This window comes from Anopheles arabiensis, chromosome 3, assembly GCF_016920715.1.
Source record: "Anopheles arabiensis isolate DONGOLA chromosome 3, AaraD3, whole genome shotgun sequence".
Lineage (NCBI taxonomy): Eukaryota > Metazoa > Arthropoda > Insecta > Diptera > Culicidae > Anopheles > Anopheles arabiensis.
In genome coordinates this window covers 21512618-21534506 of record NC_053518.1, presented here as the reverse complement: position 1 = coordinate 21534506, position 21889 = coordinate 21512618, and the positions used below count along the sequence as shown (strand labels likewise).

At 45.1% G+C, this 21889-nt stretch overlaps 1 protein-coding gene across 1 annotated transcript in view; it reads right to left on the bottom strand.

Annotated features, from left to right (window-relative positions):
- LOC120900266 (zinc finger protein chinmo) overlaps positions 1-21889 on the bottom strand; it is a 123905-nt gene that overhangs the window by 78487 nt on the left and 23529 nt on the right. The gene's annotated exons all lie outside the window — the stretch shown is intronic.

The window sequence follows — 21889 nt, the reverse complement described above, 5'->3', positions numbered from 1 at the left end:
CACGCTCCCTCCCGAAAGAACGCATCAATCGACAGCAAGGTTGCGCCTAGACAAGGCTTGATTAAAAGGCATCAAATTGGCAAGCGGATATTGAAAAAATGGAAGGACCAACCGAGGCTGCTCACAGGACTAATCCGTCGAGAAGCATCGCTCAAACGCTGATGAAGAATTCTGAAGCAAACTACGCACACACACACATACACAAACTCTCCCCCAAGATCCAGATGAGATCGCTCGAAAGGCGATCGAATTTGCATTTGTTTGCTATTCTAGTTTTTGGCTGGGCTGGCGTTATGTTTTCGCATGCGAGTCAACAAGTCCCACGGCGTACCAATGCTTTGCTGGATGAAAGCCGGCATGAAAGCGGAAGAAAATATGTGTTCATCATCTTTCGTTGCAAATATTTCTATCGCACACAAAGCATCCAATATACCTCGGGGCAAATCGAATGCGACACGCATCAACCGTCCGGGAAAAGCGGCCTCCGGGCCTGTACGCTGGCAGGGTTATTTGAAGCTGGGCGATAAGCCTCCTGGAGCCTCGGAGACAGTGAAATGAACGCCAGTGGAGGGGATGGCCAGAGCTCGGTGCGGCGCTGTAGCAACCCAATTCCATCCGTTGTGCCACATATCAGCTCCGTCCGTCCTACAAATCAACAAGAGGCCTTCTAACGAAAGCAGAAAGTTCGCCCATTTCCGCTTTCGCCCACAGCGCACCAAATGTCGTGCCGTGCCGGCGAACGAAAGCGCAGCTACGAATTGCTACTGCTGGTGATGCTGCTTCTGCTGCTGCTGCTACTGTCCTAGCTATCGTCCTTCTTCCGAGTCCCTCCTACCCTCTCCTTTTCCTGTTTCTTATTATTTTCTCTTCCCATTGTTGATCTCTCCGTTATTATAACCCCTGCTCCTGGCATAGCCCTACACACACACAGAGCAACCGAGCGCCATTTGCCATTGCCCGGTCCGGCACTGTCGCTTTCACTTTCAACGTGAGTTCATTTCGGCACCGCCGCCCCACCCACCAAGGACACACACACAACCACCATGCGTCGTCCTCGTCTTATTCACCAATTTGAACGCGTTTCCTTCCCAGCGCCCAGCGCTCATCCGCTTTTTCCTGCCCCCGCTTCCAAACGCACCACCCGACCCGAACACCATGTGCAGCACGGAAGCATCCTCTCCCTCTTAGCCCCATCCCGGTCCAGTCCGGGCCACAAAACGATGACAGCATGATGTACTATGTGGTATATAGAGCAGCAGCAGCAGCAGCAGCAACTCGCACCACCGCCTCCATTCCACTGCAACGAACCGAAGCATCAACTCCCTCCCCCTCCCCCACCCAAAGGAGGAATGCTTTCTTTGTTGTTTGCCCTGGTGCGCGCTGCGTTCGGTGTATTTTATAGTTCAAGAGCAAACCACCTTCCTCCATCCTCCAATGTACCGAGCAGGCGACATACACACAGCACTGCTCCACCGAAAGGTGTAGTATACGAACGAAACGGTCGGTTTACTATGTACAGCAATGGCATCCAACAGCACCAACTGTCCCTAACTCTCGCTCTCTTTCTCTCTTTCTCTCTCTCTCAATTTTCTTTTGCAGTGACGCGCACACACTGGTGCGAAGGATGCATCTTCTTCTAGCCCATGTACCGTTGCGTTCGAAAACGTGCACACACACACGCACGGAAAGACATTCTGCTTGGAGCACTGTGAACTGCTTGGACGCATCACATAGTGGTTATATCCACGCAGCTTGCAGCAAGGTAGCAGCAGCAGCAGCAGCAGCCGGTCTCATCACGTTTGCTTCAGCCCTAACAACGTGCAGGGCAACCCCCGCGTGTGTGCAGTCCTGTGAGCGGGACGAAAGACACAGTTCGAAAGAGAAGAAAAGAGAGAGAGCGAGAGAGCGTTATGTACAGAACACGGAAAAACAAACCCAGAGCAGTTGAAAATGGGACGAGAGCGAGAGAGAGAGAGAGACAGTAAGCCAAGAGCCTCCGGAAAAGCCTTGTGACCAGTTTTTGGCACAGTTTCCTTCTCTTGCACACAGCCACGATCCCATTACAGCCCACAACGTGTGTGTATGTGTAGGTGAGCCTCTCGCAAGCGAAGTATATAAATGGAACCATGCGAAACCATTCACAAATACCAGCCCATGGTACAGGTTTTCCCTTCGATCGCATTTGGCGCAAGAGGAAGGACGAAGAGCATCCTTACACTCTCTCTCTCTCTCTCTCTCTCTCTCTCTCTCTCTCTCTCTCTCTCTCTCGCGCTGGGGAAAATGTTAGCAGCAAATATCCTTTCCCTGGGCATACGGAATGTGCATAAGCGGTAAAATGTGCCGGCGTTTTCCTTTATGCGCGCACAGATACAGACACACACACACGCGCGCGCTCTGATAGTGGCTGTGGTTGTGCAGTGTGGAAAGTGAAAGTGAAACTGCAAGGGAAAACTGTGGCGGAGTTGAATGCGTGAGTGATCGGGTCGTCGCTGCTGCCACCGCTGCCCGTTTCGTCCTTGTCCTGTGCCATCGAACTCCGGATGGTCGGGTAAAGGACATTTCTAGCGGGTTTTTTTAATGCTGTTGTAACGATAAGCTGGTGTTTTGAGCTGGTGTTAGTAGAGTACGGAAGTGTTACACCACGGTGCCGAGCGTGAAGGATAAATGCGTGCCCGTGTACAAGTTGCTCCATGATATAAGGAATCTGTTACAAGCCTTTTAAAAGATTGGACGAGGCTTTTTGAATGCAATTTTTTGAAACAATTGATTTATTACCATCTTTTAACCACTTTTTGGAATGCAATTCGTACGTAAACACCATGAAAGTCTTTATAAATGCACCACTTTTACTCCTTTTTAGATCGCGGAGTAAAAGAAGAAAAACACAAGGCTCGTATGCAAACAAAACACCATCGATTTTTGCGTGCCTCCTTTCGGCTGGAAGGTCGCGATGGCTTTTTACGCTGAAAAGGGCCCCCCGTTTTTCGGCTGGTAGCGTAACGATTCCTGGAAGCATCGATTTGGCGAGACATCTGTATGAAAAGGATTTTCAACAACGAACGACTTCTCGAAGAAAAAGGAACAGGCCACATTCTAAACCAATTCCCAGAACATTACGCACCGTCCCGGATGGAGACGGGTGAGGGTCGCCCCTCAGCTCGTGTGTCACAAAACGGGGAGTGTGCAAGAGAGAGGGACTTTAATGTGGAGCTCACCCCAAAAAAGCTGCCAAACTTTTGGTAAGTTTTTTTTTTGTTTTGTTTTTCGCAAAAGGGTTTGGGAGTTTAATGTGTTCCTTGTTTTGTTTTATTCTTATGTTTATTGTGTTTCTTTTTAGATGGGGGGAGGTTTTTGTTCCCCAACTGGCGGGGTGGAGGCGCCCAGCTAACCAAAACGGCAAAGCTTAAAGCAAACTTAATCCTTGTTTCCCGCATGCCCCTTGCCCGAACGGGGTTGAATAATGAATCAACCCATGGGAAACGGACACACAGAGCGAGAAGAAGAAGAAGCAAAAAAAGCCAACGGATCTCGACAAACAGTGCCGGTACTCTTGTAAGTAGTTTCCCTGTCCGCGTCTTTATTCGGTGCGCAAGACAGTGGGTGAGAAGTGGCCCCCAGGGGAGGGAAGATGAATAGATGAAAACCGAACATCCTCTATCGCGTGGGTCATGGGAAACTTGTGACAAAAATCAATAATGTCGCACCTGGCCAACATTTATTTCGGTAACGGCTATACAACCCTCTCTTTGGCCTACTCCCCCATGAGATCTTTGGGGCTTTTAAACATTTGTTCACCGAGAGCTTTGGACCTTCCCGCTTTAAACTCCACCTCTGCGCTGTTGCTGTCATTTCATGCCTCTTTGAAGGATTGTAATTGTGCGTGCATTAGTGATTTATAATTTACAGCCGCGCTAGGTCAGCAAACCTTGGCTCGGTCGTTAAATAAAAAAGGAAGCACATCGATCGCGCTCGTTCTAGGTGGCCTTGCCGGCGCTTGACAGCTTGATCGGCTTGTTGAACTAGCCGGATCGGAAGAAGTAGTGAAAAGTTAAATAGGTCCAATGGTCGTCACACCGTCCGAACGTAGCTATTTCTTCATTTACATAAACGCACCTGCAGGAACGCATTTCGGGGGCCGTTGTGAGAAGTGTCATTCATTTTTTAGACTGCTAGCTAATGTTTTCTCTATCTTGATGGGAACAATGTGTTGAGAAAAAAAGGCACAATTTCACAGGAAAAATCATTTTCGAGTCCTTGAGACCGTCTCTATCGCTTCCGGGCTCTCTCTCTCTCTCTCTCTCTCTCTCTCTCTCTCTTTATTTTGGAAGGTGAAGACGCCTTATTTGAATTAGTTATGCGGCAACAAGGCCATGAAACGTGTGGCTGGAATGCATGCAACCAGATTTGTTTATTCTTCAACTTCGGCTGTCTTTAATTTAATGTGCTTCGTTAGAATTTGTATTAGTTTTTCCTCCCTTAAGCTTGTGTTTATTTAATTTTTGGACGCAAAATTTCAATTACTTATTGAACCAAATTCAAAATCAAATTTTTATTCATGGAAATCTCTGTTATCAGAACAGGAATTGACTAACTGTATCAATAACACAAAATATTAATTAATTTTTATTTTACAGGAAACCCACAATAAATCAAACACACACACACACACTAACGGCAAACAACATGCCCATGGCGACATCTTGGCTTAGCGTTGCGGCCCAGTTGGCCTTTACAACCGACACCGAATTGCATGTAGCAGCAGGCCCTTGTGTCCGAATTTGTCCGTGCTGGAAAACACATCCGCTCGCCAATGTGTGTGTGTAAGAGAGAAAGAGCGAGAGAGCGACAGAGAGCAAGCGAAGGGAACATTTTGCGCCAGCGGAAAAGCGGCAACGAAATCGATTATGTAAATCACTCCCTTGTGGTGCCACCATTCCAACGGCCCCGGGGCACGGGGAGTTTGTCACTCGTGCGCCTTACGCTGGTGGTGGTGGTGATGGTGCGCCTTACATGGTGCAATCGTGTGCTGAACTTTGAATTCCCAAGCGCACGCATCAACATCATCGCACACGCAAGCGGGAAAAAACGCACACTAATGCCAAACGCACACAAACACACGCACACCTATACATAAGGAAACGCACTTGCAAAAGGGCACAGCTGCTGTACGTAAAACGCAACAAAACATAGAGGGCCTCGCCGGGCTCGGAACATGTATAAAGGCCGGAGAGCTGGGAGGGAAAATTTACACCCAGAAAAAAAGTCGACTAAGACATCCTCCAGAAGAAAAACGCAATTTTGCAATTGTAATGATTATTCTCTTAAAAGCAGGAAAAAAACAACGCCCGCAAAAGACGCTGCCGATGCTTGTCAGTCTTGCCTTTGCGTTTGGTTTGGCCCTACGGTCGCCAAGGTGCAAGAATCGCATTACAACGCGATGGATTTTTCCTTTTTTTTGGCGCTTGTTTGTGTGAGCTGTGTGTGTGCTTGTGCCCCTCTTCGAGCAGTGCGTGGCCCACATTTTTTCCCCGACCCCAAGAAAGTGTGCTGTCCCTTTTTGTTTCCCCCCTTCGCGCTCCCTTTTCTTCCGTGCATCCGTGCATCGCAGCTTTTCATGGAAATCGTGCCCTTTGCGTTGCGTTTATCCCACCCGACACCACCACCACCACCACCACCAGCCACGGCAGAAAGATGAAGGTGCACCGCTGAATGCTGGTGCTGCGCAGAAGCAATGACGTCGTTGCACAAATCGCACCCCCTTCTCCACGCTTCCCTCACCGTGTGTGCAACCAGCCCTAAAACTCCCTAAAATCTGCATTCGGATCGCATACGAAGTAAGGAGAGAGAGATAAAAGAGAGAAATAGAGACAGAGAGAGACAGAGAGAGCTAAGCTTATCGATATTCCGTACAGCACACGATTGAAAATCCCAACCCGGGGAAAACCTTTCTGCGAAACGAAACACAACTCAACCACCAGACAAAAACCAATTTCCCTCGATGCTCTCTCCTGTCTTTGTGTGTGTACGTGTGTATGTTGTTAACATTATACAGCAGAATTAAAAAGGAAAAAGAAGGATATCGAAAGGAAACAACAAATTCGGAAATGCTTTTTTTCGCATGAACTGTACCTCTGGTGTACTGGCTGTGAATGTGTGTCTGTGTGTGTGCGGCACTGTTTTCCCGGTCTGCCTGGATAATCCTTGCGATCGGGCGACGGGGTAGGCGACGACGAACGAAACGACGACGGGATGGTTATGTGCAGTAGTACAGTGCGTACGAAAAGCATGCACACTCATACACAAATATACACTCGATGTAAATAATACATTTCCCTTGCAATGGCCAGCCGCTAGTGTGTGCGAGAGGGCTCCGGGCTGCACACTTGTATGGGTGTCGTCCGCACACCGCACGAACGAGCGGAACGAACAGAAAGGGGTGCACTGCAGTGGAAAAACGCAGCTCCGAGGAAAAATCGCACAGAAGGGATGAAGAAGAAGCAGAGTAGAAAGGTTGTGGCGGGGTGGGGAAACTCGTTGCAACGAACAGGCTATAGCACACACACACACACACACACATACCAAGAGAAAGAGATTTGAACTGCGCGGCACGTGTCTTTGCCACGGTGTAGCTAGTACGCTGTGTGTTGGAGAGGGAGCTTTGTGTGGTGTGTGGTGCACCACGCTTTTCCACCCCGTCCCTTCTCCTCCCGAAAAAGGGAACAACATTCGTTCTCGGCCGGTTCGGGTGTGCAGTGAAAGTGAAAGTGAATTTCACACACACAGCATATAATAATATCGCAGGAGTGTGTAAATAGGAAGAGGGCGCTGCGGTGTGTGCTGTAACGACCGCGCTGGCCCTGAAGGACGGACCGACTTTTTCCTTCTCTCTTTGTGTGTGTGTGTGTTGCTTGAAAACTGCAGGTTGCTGTATACGGACATACATCAACGGCGGGTGTTTGTGGTAGTTTTGGGGGGAAGGAAAGTAGCAAAGAAACGGTTTTGGTCTGGTTTCGCTTATATGCAGGCGCCTTACGTCGCTCTCTCCCTCTCTCCTTGCATCATTGCACCCGCGTACTTCCTCTCTTTTAGGTGAAAAAATGGAGGCCCAAGAATGTAAGGGAAAAATATGTGTGCCATCGGCTCAAGTGCGCTTTCGGGTTTTGTGCTGTTGGTACTAAAAAACAAAATATGGCCGTCATTACTCCGACCGTAGCTGGTGTCCTGTGACGTTTGCTTTTACTGCCTACTGTATTGCAATTAAATTAGGCTGTGCGTGTACCACACACAGGTCGTAAAGCGATTGCACGGTCGAAAATAAAACTCTTACTGCAGCGGGTTGTACTAAAAATACCCCAGAATTAAATTAGAATTTTAGTACAAGCGCTAAATGCTATAAAAATGCAATATTAAGAATTCACTTTCACTTTTCCAACGCACCCACTTTTCATCCCTTTTTGTGTATGAGTAAAAGCAGAAGAAAAAAAAACACACAAAAAAGCAGGGTAGGAAAATTGCAACCGTCCATTCCGACACAACAACAAAAAACCCCCCGCTCGGTCGAAAACGAAACTGCGAAAAATCGATTTTTCCGCAAACCGGGCGTGCGGGTGCGTTATTTTATTTATTTTGAAGCTAGCCCTTATTGCTCTCTCTTTCTCACTCTCTCTCTCTCTCCGTCCCGTTCAGTCTCAACCACTGAGAATGCACCCTTCTGGAGCGCTCGAGCGCCGCGGCGGATAATGCGCGATCGATAAAGCGCGTGAGTGAAGAACGGGTTGGCGGTCTGGGTTGAAGCAAAGGGGTTTTTATGCTTCTCTGCCCGCCCGATTTTTATGCCCGCATTTTTTTTACGAGCCATACCTCTGCTCCTGCACAGCGCAAATGCATTTTCGGTTGTTTGTGTTTGTGGCGGTGGTTAAACGTTTGCCATGTGCGTCGAAGAGAGCAACTGAACAACAAACCGACAAAATAAGAGCTGGAACGCTTTGGCTGCGACTGATTGGCGCTAGGAGTTAATGGTTTTGGGGCGGTATCAGTGTCCACCGTAACGATCTTCCTGTGTGGTGTTTTCGATTAGGAAGTTACGAGACTTGTATTTATGGCTGCACTAAGTTTTATCGGTGCATCGGGGCCCGTTTCGTTGATGGGACTGGTTTGTTTCGTTTATTTTCCCATTGGGAAATGGAGTTAAAATCGAGTTGGAAAGTTTTACGATTCCTTAGATAAGTGTCCTTTTTAATGCAATTGTTACTCATTCCGTCAAGAGTAAGATTTCGTCTACGGACTAAAATCTCGTATTAATCATGCCCCCGTATCCCTAGACACACAACTATGTGGCCTTGGGCGTACCAATTAGACTGAAGACCAACCGTCGTTACCGTACAACGCAATCTGCTACATGCACCTCACTGCTTCTCGAACGATGCTAACTGCTTCCGTCTGCGCCATCCCACAATACACAATACCCATTAATCAGGGATATTGCGCTCTCTCTTTGTCGCCCTCCTGCAGCGACTTATGAGCCGCCCGTCTGATGACATTCTTCCGAGGAAATGGCTAATGCCTCAACAATTTTGCCAAACCGCGGCATGCAGCCGTTACTTGGGGGGAGGGAGTACAAAAAGGCACCACGTCAGTGCCCTAAAAATATACTTCCTGGGAGACGTAACTTCAGTTAAAGTGTGCTTCCTTCATCCTCATCCTTTGCTGCCTTTTTCACGTACCTGAGAAATAGAGAAAAAGAACCAAAACGGGGACATCAATTTATTGCCATTACTCAGTGAGCTTGTGTAAAAATAAGTGCAATCGTGTGATTTATTCGAATATATTATTTTTTTTTTTTGAAAATGTCTAAGAATCTACGCCACAAGCAACTACACTACACAAGAAGCTCGCGACACGACGCGCTGAAATCGAAAGTGAATCGCTTGGTGACAGCGCGCTCTGTGGTGCAGTTTTGCGTAATACGCGAACGCTCCTGGTGCGCCGCATCGCACGCGATACAGCATTGAAAGTGAAAGTATGGGGTTGTGGAAAAAGAGGGGGGGAGTGAACTGAACATGGAGGAGCGCCATTAGACGAATGCAAATGATTGGCGAAGAATGTCGGCGGCTTCGCTTCTTCGTCACTGCACCGGTGTGTGTGTGTGTGTGTGTGTGTGTGTGTGTGTGTGTGTGTGTATGTGTGTGTGTGTGTGTGTGTGTGTGTGTGTGTGTGTGTGTGTGTGTGTGTGTGTGTGTGTGTGTGTGTGTGTGTGTGTGTGTGTGTGTGTGTGTGTGTGTGTGTGTGTGTGTGTGTGTGTGTGTGTGTGTGTGTGTGTGTGTGTGTGTGTGTGTGTGTGTGTGTGTGCGCTTGTTGATTCTGCATTACTTCGGCCCACGGTGGGTGAAGGAAGAGTGTAGCCGCATAACGTTTTTTGTGCAACCACAGACACACAACCACCTACAAGAAGATATTACGTCGGTTCGCGAGTAGAATGGTTTCATTTTCTGTTGGAGTTGGTATTTAAGTGTTGCTTTTTTTGTGGGTTATTTTCTTTGTCTCATCTCGCATCCAACGCTATTTAAACTTGACCATGAAAATTTCAGACGGCAAACAAGCTGCTACAGACACACACACACACACACGTCGATGCTCCTATACCATACTCGCTTATCGGTGGCAGCTCGAGGCACGAACCAAGACGCATTAAGTCGCATTTTTTTTAAACAGAAATATCCGGTTGCATCGGACCGGGCGCCGTTAGTCATTGCATTTTTGCAATGGGAGAGAATATTTAAACCCGTGATTGATGGAACAAAAATGCGCCAAGGAAGTCTGTGAGTAACAATTTATTTCTAACTCTTATTAGATTAAAGTCAAATATTAAAGTAATAATATTTTTGTTACCATTTTATATCTTTTCCTAACATAAAGACATAAATTGTTCAACTTAAACTGTTATTTATTCGAGTAAAATTTTTCATCAAAAAAAATCTGGCTAAAACTAATTCTTGAACGATAAACCAATGTTTTAAGTGAGAAAAAAGGAAATAACTCCTTAGTACTAAAAACTAAACTAATCAAATTTGTGGAAATTTAATACATGACAATTGTTTCGTTTTTGCTTTTTTGCTTTAGTTTTCGTTAGTTAAGTTTAGATTAGTTTAGTTTTGTACGTTTCAATTATCGTATTTTAGCGTGTATAACGACCTTCTTTTAGGTCGAAAATGATCAAAATCAAGTTAAGGGGTGTCGCGTTATACGCGGATAGTAATTTTTCGATAACACCTGATACATTACATTCGATTGCTAAAAAAGATAGTCTTGTTAATCCATAAGGATAATACTGGAAAAAGCAACAAATGATGGCAAACAAATGCGTAAGAAAAAGTAAAGAGGATTGAAAACTGAGGAAATAATTGATCTTACTGGTTCTTTAAATTTTTGATTCAAATATATAAAAAGAAACCATTTAAGTTGATTTCAACACATTCCGTTTAGAAAATACCAAAACAAATGAAAGTATACCGATGTCATATCAGTCGCTTGTACTAGAAGTAATATAGACAGAATTGTTTTTGAGTTTTGTAAAATTAAAAGTAAAAAACCATTTTTTTCTAAAATATGTAATATTTCATATGGGGGAGCTCGTTATACACTCTAAAATACGGTAAATCGTTTCTGAACCAACGGAAATATTCAATTTTATGACAAAATTTTACATTTACTATAAATGTAAAGTTACATCTGCTGCATAGATTGCAATACTAACACCTTTAACAATATTTTACCATTCAATGAAAACATACTTTATTAACAATGAAAAATACCAAATTAGACTTATATAAGCAATGTAAATATGACATAAAAGCTCTCTTTCTTCCATGCATACTTCGTTTATATTTTTTTAAATATTTTTTTATTCACAAGCAACAATATTTCTTTTATATATCACCTCGAGAAATAACGACAATCATACACACCAAAAAACGCTTTAACCTTGAGTGCATTATCATTATCACTCCGTTTGAAGAAAAAAAACCATTCCTTCAGGGACTGCAAACATCGCGAGAACGAGAAGCATTGCGTCATTCCAAATGCACACCACCAGCGTGCACACCACCAACACCGACAAAAGTTATCACCCCCCATTGTGCAACCCGATAATCGGCCGGCAAAACATCTGCAACACGGTGAGCGGAGCGGAAAAGGGAAGGGAAAAAAAACAACCCCCAAAAAGTCCCATAGAACCCCACAAAACACACACACACACACATATACATCAACAACACTCCACCATTCAACATTCTCATCGTGCATCGGTGAAGACACGGCAAGTGCCGACCACCATCGTCACGTTATAGCTCCCATCGCCCGCATCTTCCAAGACGCAAACGTCCACCAAGGACCCAGTGCAGTGCAGTGGGAACGGGGAACGGGAAGCGGAAGATGGACGCAAGGGTGCACAGTGCTATCGCTTCCACCTCCACGCGCAAACGCTTCGTGTGCCGAACCCGAAGACACACACAGCGCACAAGCCGCTGCTGCTGCTAACGATCCTGTGCTCCTGATCGTGCTCTGCAACGGCCCGCAATCCGATGCAACTGGCCGCAGCAGCAAAAAACAGTCATCCCCACCTCCCATACGCATCCAACACAGCGCGCAGCTATCGGCCCGCAGAAAAACTGGCACAACGCAGCGTAAAACGGTGTCGATGCAGCGGCGTGCCCGAAACCTACTAAAGAGCGCGCGCGAATGACACACTGCGCGATGCGCGCGCGTGTTCGAGACGGTGTTTGCGCATAAAAATAACCCCCCCAAAATGTTTGTGTGTGTGTGAGTGTGTAGATGGCTCTGTTAGAAGAATATCTGCTCGTTTGATGCCCGTCCGTCCGTCCCGCACAACTCGTTTCAACTGCACAGACGACGCCACAGCGCTGAGCCGCTGGGTTTCACATGGCAAGAGGTACCCCCGGTGTGTTGGGGTGGAATGGAGAGGGGGACCTCTGTAAAGGCATTTTTTGCATCTGTATTTACGACCGTTCCCTGTGTAGAAAACAAAAAAATTAGACACATTATTGGCTCTTTTTTTCGGGGGGGGGGTTACTTCTTGCACACGTCTGTGTGCAATCAACAAAGCGTTTGGCTCATTATCGCCGCGAACGGCCTAAAGTTGCGCCAAGAAAGGGGGGTAGTGGGGGAGGGGTGGAAGTGGAAGTTGCACCTTCTCATCCCCTCGCCCCCCCTCCTAATGCTCTCCCCTCTCAAGCGTGTGTGCAAGTGGAACTGCAGGCAGCGAGCAAAAATATGTGTCAGTGGGATTTTGGGGAAGGTTTGCTTTAGAGTTTGAAATTTCGGTGTGAGTGTGTGTGGTTTTGTGTGCGCAGTTCAGTTTGTTTACTCTCCCCTCCCTCTCCCCATTCCCCCTCATCAATACCTTCATCACCTTCCACCGAAATATGGGGTTCTATCGTTGGGGTTTGTTATCTGGTTTCTTTCCCGTTTTTTTCTTCGTTCTTTTGCTTTACTACATGTTTGTTGTGTCGTTTTGGGGTGGGTTTTGGGTACCCCTGCGGCTCTCCCACACTAACGCCACCGGAACCCCGGGCTGCACATCTCCCACAACTGGGATAGATTTTGAAGGTCATTTCGCGCGTCGAACGATTGGCGGCGCGTGCATTTTTCGGGCTGGTAAACGACGCAGGTTTTACGTAACTCGACTGTGGTCGCTTGTGGTGGTGGACTGAACCCCGGGGGCGGGTGCGCATCTTCGGGCCGTCCATTCAGCCGGATGCATCGGAGGAGCTTCTTTTTGCATGTGGGACTTGTGTGCAGGGAAGTATAAATTAACATTTCTATTTGTCGGCTTTTTTTGCTTGTCTTTCTGTGTGGTTTGGTGCCGGGGTTTTTTTTTTACGAAGAATTATGATGATGATCCGTTGCTAGACTATTTATGAGATTCGGGATGCGATTTTGGGATGGTTGGGATGGCCTTGGCAGAAAACGCCAGGCTCAATAAAGCTTTGTAAATTATTTACCCAGGATGAGAAACTCATTGAGGTTAAATTACTTAATTTAGGAAAGTTTGAAATATTTCAAACATTTTTAAAAATCTTATTTGATTTTTATGCTGTATGATTGTATTAATGATGTTTATTAATAATACAAAAATCATGTCCGCCATGATGTGTACTGTATTATTTTAATTTACATTTTTAATTATTTGATATAATAACACATTAATATTTAATTTAGCTGTTACAAAATGTAATGCGACTGCTTTACTAATCGAAACGATGTTTAAATGAAGTTTTTTGGTAGCTTTTTATTCCATTTTACAAATATTGAAATAAATTAAAGACAGTAAGAATTAGAATATTTAAAAAAATAACTGAAAAAATACTTGTTAAAATGAAAAAATCCAAGATGAGCGTAAAATAATAAATTATTAACTAGAGAAATATTGCTCCTCAGTCCAGATAAAATGAGCCTTAAAATCATATCAAGAAGATCTTCTATTTTCTATACTTCTCCGATATGATTTATTCCCCATTTGATGCACTTCGTACGCTTTCCAAATTACTCCTAGCTTACCAATAGATCTCCTCAGCACTGCCAACAACAGTACGTTTGATATTATCTTCTGTAATTATTTTACCCCATTTCTTGCTCTCATAGAACTATGCATGAAACTTTCGAGCTTGAAGCGAACGGAGAGGGGCGAGCGAGGATGAAAAAGCCTCCCTTGAATGCACTTTGAACGATGCTTTCTTCGACGGGGGGTATCTACGGGGTGGTTATAGAATGGGCTTTCTCGCTCCAAAACTCGCAGACTCCTCCCGCGGCCAAGATTGATGGATTTCTAGCATCCCTAATGCCCTTGGAATCATCATTTGCCCCCCGTCCCCAGCCTGCCAGAACCCACAGCACCAAAACCCCTTTCGCTCCTTTGAATTCATCGTGGTGCCGTTGCAGCTGTGTGAAGAAGCGCACTTGCCTACAAGGTATGCAGAAGAAGAAGAAGCAGTAAAAAAACCCCTCGAAGTTAATGCGCAACAACGCAATCATTCCCGGGTGTCTAGAATGCTGTGCATCGGTCTTATTTTGTTGTTAGCCCGTGTCGAAGGGAAATAGAAAGAGCGTAAGAAGAAGAAGAAGAAGAAAAAGAACACATAAACGATTCAAATGTCCAAAAGCTCGTTGACCTCCGCCGACGTTCCTTTTTAGGTCCCTTTCGTCTGCGGAGAGGACGAGGAGAAGAGTTCAGGAAATAATTAAACACGATTATTGTGCGTTAATGAAAGAAATTGGACACAAGAAGGAAAAAAACGCACCCCGTAAACGCGGGGTCCGGTCTGGCAGGGCACATGCATTCTATGTGCGTGCCGTACACAACACTGGCTGGCGTGTGCTGCAACCCTGCTCGCGCGCATCCAGCAAGCAGAAGGACGCGCACCGACCGAAAGCGCACCGAACGTGCGCAAAACATAACGAACAAAAACCACCACGAAAGGTAAAACGATAGGCAAAAGATGACGCTAGCAACAAAAAACGGGTCCCGAAGGTGATGGTGATGATGAGAATAGATTACCTTTTTACCCTCTCTCTCTCTTTCTCTTCTATTTTCACCCCGCAAATGGAAGGAAGCGCATGATGATGCCGCACGGGAAGATGCACCGGTGTGCGCTTTCGAGTGGCTTCCCCGTGCGTTGCTGTGCGTGGAAAATCGTGCATCAATCCACACGCGGCAGGCAGGCAGGCAGGCAATTATGCGCCTCAGTGGTCAGTCAGTGAGATTTGACGGCTCGGAAAGTAGATTGATGGGTGAACGAAGGGGGAAGAAAGCGGGAACAGATTTCCCCGGGGCTGCTGCACCGTACCACGCGGAGTCTTTCATTCAATTGCTCTGCGCTGCTTGCGCTGGTGAATGCCTTATTGTAATCCTTTTGGGCTGATTGGATCGTTGTTGGGCCGTACTTGCTAAGCACATTACCCATTGGTCCCGATGCATCTTTTGGCTCCCCCCAAGAAAATTGTTTTGGTTCAAACTTAATTTTGAGTAATTTTGTGGTGGAAAGCAATAGAACACAAATGTTCAACAATTGAAAGGTTTCTTTTTTTCAGTCTGATCACGCTTTAGATCTAGACAAGAAGTAATTTTTAAACACATCATGTATGAAAAAACATGTGAATGACATAAGGAAATAGTTCAACATAGCTTGAAATGCGTTCTGTATTCCTTCATATGGTTTTATTTCTACTTATTTTGCATCTTTCAACAATTATTGTACAGTTCGTGTCTATAGATTATCTTCTTTTTTCTTTTTTCTTTTATTTTGTTTCTTTTTTCCTCCTTGATCAGCTTCTTTTTCTTCTATTTTTTATCTTCTTTATCTTAAATATGGGCTTATGAATAATTATTTACTTTCTTGCTTTACCTTTCTTTAATTTGACTTTTCTTCTTCTGTTAATTGGTTTTCTTTATTAGCAATTTTTCTTTTTATAAACATTGCAAATGTTTCATATATGCTTTTCTTCTTTCTACAAATTCATTATTCATTATTTCATTATTGATTCATTATTTTCTCCCAATAGCTACCAATGTATTATGTACAAGGGAAAATTGTACCATGATGCATTAACAGAAATCAGAAGTAGCTCTAAGCAATGTACTTAGAATGGTAAATAAATGCACTAGATAGGACTAGTATAACACACTTCCATAAGTGCACAAACATCTTTACTTTAGACGAGATGAGCAAGATTAATAGAGAAACTCTCACATATAAAAAAACAGTACGGTCCTAGGACTAATTATCATAAATGAGGCGTTGAAAAGCAAAAACAGCAGCAAAACTCGCGGATCTCCACTATCAATGATGTAAAAAAATGAATAAAATGACATTTAAGAAGAAGAAGAAGAAGAAAAAGAAAAAGAAGAAGAAGAAGAAGAAGAAGAAGACGATGAAGACCTTTTTCAATTATTTTTATTTAATTTTAAATGAAATAAAATCATTTTCTGATCGAATTTGCGCACACATAACCTCTTACATATTTATATGCGCTTGTAAATCAGTTCTTGTTCAAAAATGCCCATAACACAGCACAAGCACCACAACGTCATCGACAGAGTGTGAGTACAAAGCTATGAGTAGTCCCAACAAAAATCTCAAAAAATCGGGTCAATAACATTGCCCTCGTGTGTGCGTATCGAATGCGATTCTATGCAACATTGTTTTCCTCCCGAGGGGGCAGACCGCGCTTGTCCGAATCTGGAAACCCTGGCCTGGCAAGCGCAAGGTAAGGAAACTTCATTTTCGTTCGATTCGATCAGCTCTTCCCAGATGCATGCACACACACACACGCGCACACAAAACACTTGTCGGTTGGATTGAGAGGGGCAAACAAGAGGGAAGGGGGGTTGATAAAGCATACGAGCGAAGAGGCAACATAAACTAGATCGGTATCGTTGGCTGACCCACCGGAAAGGTGTCGAATTGTTGCCGTTGTTTTGGCATTTTTGGCTGGCCGCGACGCGAGAGATGCATCAGTCGCAATACAAGCATAGCTTCTTTACTTTTCGTACGCTAAGCAAAGGGCCGGCGAAGATGGCTCTCACCCGATAAGCACAGTCAGCCGCGGGTCGCGATCAACCCCCCGTAGCATTTACCCGATTAACCTATGCGTTTAGGGTGTATTGTTGCTATAGGCTGTCTTTCCACCGAAAAAAAAGAAAGAAAAGAAAACACATTTCAACAACAACTATTTCTCACGCCGACCAAACAAAAAATAACATCATCGACAAAACCTCACTTTAGCGCTCACTCACGGCCGCCGCCGACCCCTTTTCACGGTGCACCGCCGTTCCACCCGGGTGCGTTCACGTATCGCGCAATGACTAATGGGAATTTTGTAGCTTTCTTTCCTCAGCCGACCGACGCGGACGCATTCGAGGCATTTCCGGAACCCGAAACTGAATGCACCTAGTATTAGGGGTGAGGGAAGGCACCAACCAACCAGTCAAAAAACACCACAAAACATCAAAACGTTTCTTTTGGTTTCGGTCACTCAAGGAGAACCACTATGCAGATCATGCTTCAAGATCAGTGTTCGTTTGTTCGGCTCTATTTCAAGCAAACAGTTTCCTTTATGCATCGGAGGGTTGTTTTTGGTTAATATTATTTGATGCATATTCTTAATATATTCCTATTTTAGCGAGATGCCATCAGCTCAGCCCAAAGCACAATGTCACGGAAGGGTGAATTTAATCGATCAACCACCACCACTGCTGCAGCAAGTGCATTTTTGTTCGCGCGCACAGTGTCGAGTCACGCCGGCGAGTTTCAAGGTCAGGGATGAGTAATTACAACCGAAAATAATATCAACAAAAAGCAACCATATATTTCAACAGGCCACAGTCAAGCAACCGAATTCGTGCATGTTGTTGATGCACAGCGCGCCACTGTCAAGCTGCAGCTGCTGATGCAACCACCACCCACCAACACGCCATTCTGTAGCTGTCCTTGAAAAAATGCGGCAGATACAGAGACGCAACAAAACAGTGAGATAATAAACCAACACCACCCTCTCTGAGCGTCAAAAAGGCTGCAAATTTGTGGCCTTTTTTTGGTTGTTGGAAAAGATTTATTTATCTCACCAGCAGCAGCCGAGAAATTAAACAAAGTGGGTGTTTCATTCAGCTATGCAGTCTCCTTCCTGCCTGTGGTGAACGTGTTGGTTGCATGATGGTTAAGTTGTTAATTTTGTCTAATGTATTTTTCTCCACCCAAAATCGCGACCCACTGCCCTTGGGGCCAGTGGAGAGAACAGGCAACACATTTGCTTGTTTTGTTATCAGCACCCTCTCGCTCCCCATGCCTGGGAGTGGGATGAAGGTGACCGTACATGCAGCGCGCAGTACATATTACAATCGGTGCGGTGTTCTTTATTTTAATTTTTTATTTTTCGGTTCGTGCTGGCTATCGTTCTTCTGCATGCGGCCGCTTCAAGCGTGCGGTGTGCAGTTTTGGTTGTGGTGCAGCAGCAGCAGCAAATGGGTTGCATTTTGCCGACGATGACATCAACTCTGCCGCTTGCGAGACAATTGTGAAGGTCGCATTGTGTGCAGTTTTTTTTTTTTTCATTTTTTAAAAATATTTATTTTTGCCTTTTTGCACATTTTTTCCATAAACCACACAAAAGGCAAATGTTTGCAGATGTGTATTTTGTGCGCGTGTACATACAGAACCAGAAACAAAAAAAAATGGTAATTTTGTTCGGTCCGGTTTATTAAAGGTCTTTTGCGTCAGTAAAGGATGGCGGTTGCATTTCAGGCAGAATTGATGATGCACACACGTCTGTTGTGTTTGGTTTGTTTTATTCTTTGATTAGTATGTTTTCTCCCTGTTGGTTTTGAACGTTTTGTTTCTTATTTTTAAGTCCTTTTTGTTGGGACCTGTTATTGTTTCGTTAGATATTTAAATAATGATTATCTTTTAACTCTTTGTTTTTATTATGTGTTGTTTATTTTATTTCTAGTTGCTATTAGTTGCTATTGGATTTGAAAAATACTTTATTTCTAGCTAATAATTGTTAATTATCTTCTTATCTTATTGTTTTTTGTTATAATTATTGACTATTTTTAATGATTAAAAAAATAGTTTTTTTGAAACTTTTAAAATGATTGTTCTATCCACATTGAACTCTATGAAAGTTTTCTATATTTTTAAAGAGATTGATAACTTGTTCGAAACATTTTTGAAAACAAATTTAATTAGGCAATCATTAGAAAAACCCTTTTTTAAAGAGGATATTTAAATGAAATACTTGTATTGAAAAAATATAATACTTTTTCATATTACTCATATCATATCTGCGTGTAATTCTTCTAGCAGCATTAGCTTTATTGCACAACGGCTAATGATCCCATTTAAATGCTCCCTGGCGCAATGGCTGTGCTCTGAGCGCTGAGCATAATTCCCGCTCTAAATCTACCATCTGCAACACTCCACCAGCGCTCTACAAACAACAAAATACCACTCCAGATGTCATTCGAATTTAATCGGTGCGTAGAGTAGCAGCAGCAACATCAGCCACGTTTCACAGATCATATCCGACACAGCACACATAACACTCTACGGTGCTAGTGGGGGTTCGCAATGATAAAGAGAAAGAATAAAAGCAAACTCCGGGTGCAGACACATCCCACCAGGCAACTCAACACCGTGCTCTGTGGCTCAACTTACTCGTGTAATTGATTTAAAGAGCCACACACGGGCCTCCACCGGGCTTACGGAGGAAGCAAGGAATTATGCGAGAAAAACATAAACAACAAATTAACGCACAGACAGACGGAGCACAAGCTAAAGCAAACAAGCACTGCGCATTGCTATTGTAGCATGCATCATCTATTTCGAATGGTTTCTGGGGGGGGGGGGGGGAAAGGGAGATTAGAAGAACATTTCGTTGAAAAGTGTAGAGGCAAAGGAAAGTGATTGTTTTCAGAATTGGAGCTTCAGCAATCAGTGCGCTTTTGGTTCTTCTATTGTAGAGCCTAAGTCAGTGCGTAACCCAAAATAAAGCTCCAGATCGTGTTAATTTAAACCCAAACCGGGCTTCTTTCACCATTAAAATGCATATTTTGCTCTATAAAACTTTCTACCAAAGCAGCCATCATATATACTTTGGCAGCTGTTCGCTGGATTAAAGTATCCAACCTCGCTGATATGCCCCGGTGGTGTGCTAACTCCATCTTCTTGCCAAACGCATCCACCGAACGATGTGGGTGAATTGCGAAATAGAGCAACAACCAGAGAAAAAAAAACTGTCCTGCAAACGACCCGTAACACGTTCCGTATCTTCCCTTTTTCGAGAACGTTTTGCTAAACCACGTAGACCAACACAAGCTCCAGGCACACACACACACACACGTACCGTTCTAATTCAACGAAGATGGTACGCTGGCAGGGATGCTGCTGCTACTGCTACCACAGCCAGCAGCATCATAATCACGGAAATTGGGTTGAAATTGAGCAAATGAGGCAGAAAGAATTAGAGAAAATTTAGATGGAAATTATGGATAATAATGCAATCTTCGCGGGGCGCAGCAGCAACCCCTCCCTGCTTTGGCCAACACACAGACACACGCGCGCGCATAAGGTGCGTTATGCCTTTCTCCACCTTCGCCGATGCGAATTGCCCTTGCGCCTTAATCGGGAAATGATGCGATACCGCAAACCGTATGGTTTTTTTTCACTCTCCACCCGCCCAACCACACACCCATCCCATTGCTGGTTGCTGGTTTGCTTTTCCGGCAAGCGTTCTGTGTGCGCGTTCTAGCCCTCGCGCAAATTGGAAACGAGCGTCATTGCACGCACGAAAACGCATGTGGAAATCGTTATTACATAGAAAGAGAGAAAGAGAGAGAGGGAGAGGAAGTCTTTACACGCAACTAATGCAAAAAATGGATCATCTGAACCATTCGAGAACACCTGAAAATGAGCTATCCCTGCCGGAAGGAGCCTGAAATGTCTGAATGTGTGTTGGCGTGCAGGACATACATTCATCGATCTCTCCTACCGAGGGAAGTAAGAATGAGGTCACCCTTGGGAATCATCGCCTACAACACCTTCGCCGGGACGAATAAACGGATTATAGAAATGGGTTTTTGGAAAAATTGGTTACTCTTTTTTTTTTGGGTTTGAAAGTGTGGATCGGCAAATAGGCGGAAAATGAGTCGCTTCTGGTGACACAATCTATCCCTCAACCTGCTGCGGGCTGCAACTGAAAGAGGTGTCATTAAACGAGAAGGCCCTTTATTTTGGCCAACGATTCCCAAGATACTACTACCCGGTTTCCAAGAAGCTCTCTCTCTCTCTTTCTCTCTGTTGAGATCGTACAAACAACACACTCGCCATAAAAACCAAATCTTATCTTGCATTTCCCGATCGCCGATCGGTGCAATTGCGGTGAAAGGGCCCACCACACTAATTGTCGGGCATCAGGGCTTTATTTCGCTGCGACATACATTGCATACGTCCAGCGCGCAACGGTGGGAAATGTGGTTCCGACGGTTCCGCCAGCATTTAACGACGACGATCGGCCACGGCTGATAATGATGATGGTTGCGAGCGGCGCTGTACACGCGCAGACGGACGCGTTTTCGTCGGGAAGTAATCGTCGCCCCGGTCTCTGGGGTGTCGCGGCTCGCTTGACTTCCTGTCCGCACGCAAAGGGTCGCACATGCAATGGAAGCTACAATGCGTCCCGGGGAAGACAACGGGTACATCGTAAAATGTTCCCGTAAAATGCCCGTTCGAAAGGGAAGACACACGGAGCAGAGAATTCAACTTCCTTCTACTACCCCACGTAAAGCATCACCACGCGCAGGTAAAGGTGGACTTGCACTCAGTGGCCCCGATTTGTTTCCCGTGCTCTGTGGAGGCAGTAATTTTCCGTCCCGGATTTCTTCTGCCCAATTCCCACCATCACCATCACCGGTTTGTTGTAACAAACGTTCTTGGTGAAACGAATCGATCGAAATCGAGTGAAACGGTGCGCTCGGTCGCGGTTACATTAAGTACAGCCGCTCGCTCGCTGGCACACAGTTCGACGCCGAGGTTGATTAGGATGAGCTGGCACAAAAATGCACTTCTCCACAGACCTAGCCAGAATGGAGTGTGTAGACGGAGGTTGATGAAAATAATTGAACGAAAATAAGGCTTTCACACGAGTAACCGAAAAAAGAGCCCGGTTTATGCGCGCGCGCGCGTTCCTTGGAAAAGATTGTCATTTCCACACGATCGCGACGTGCAGTGGGACGTTCGATTCGATGCGTCGCTTTGTGGAGTGCTTCTAATGCTTCCTCCCTAATGGGGATGTCGGCTGGAGAAGACGACACACGCACAAG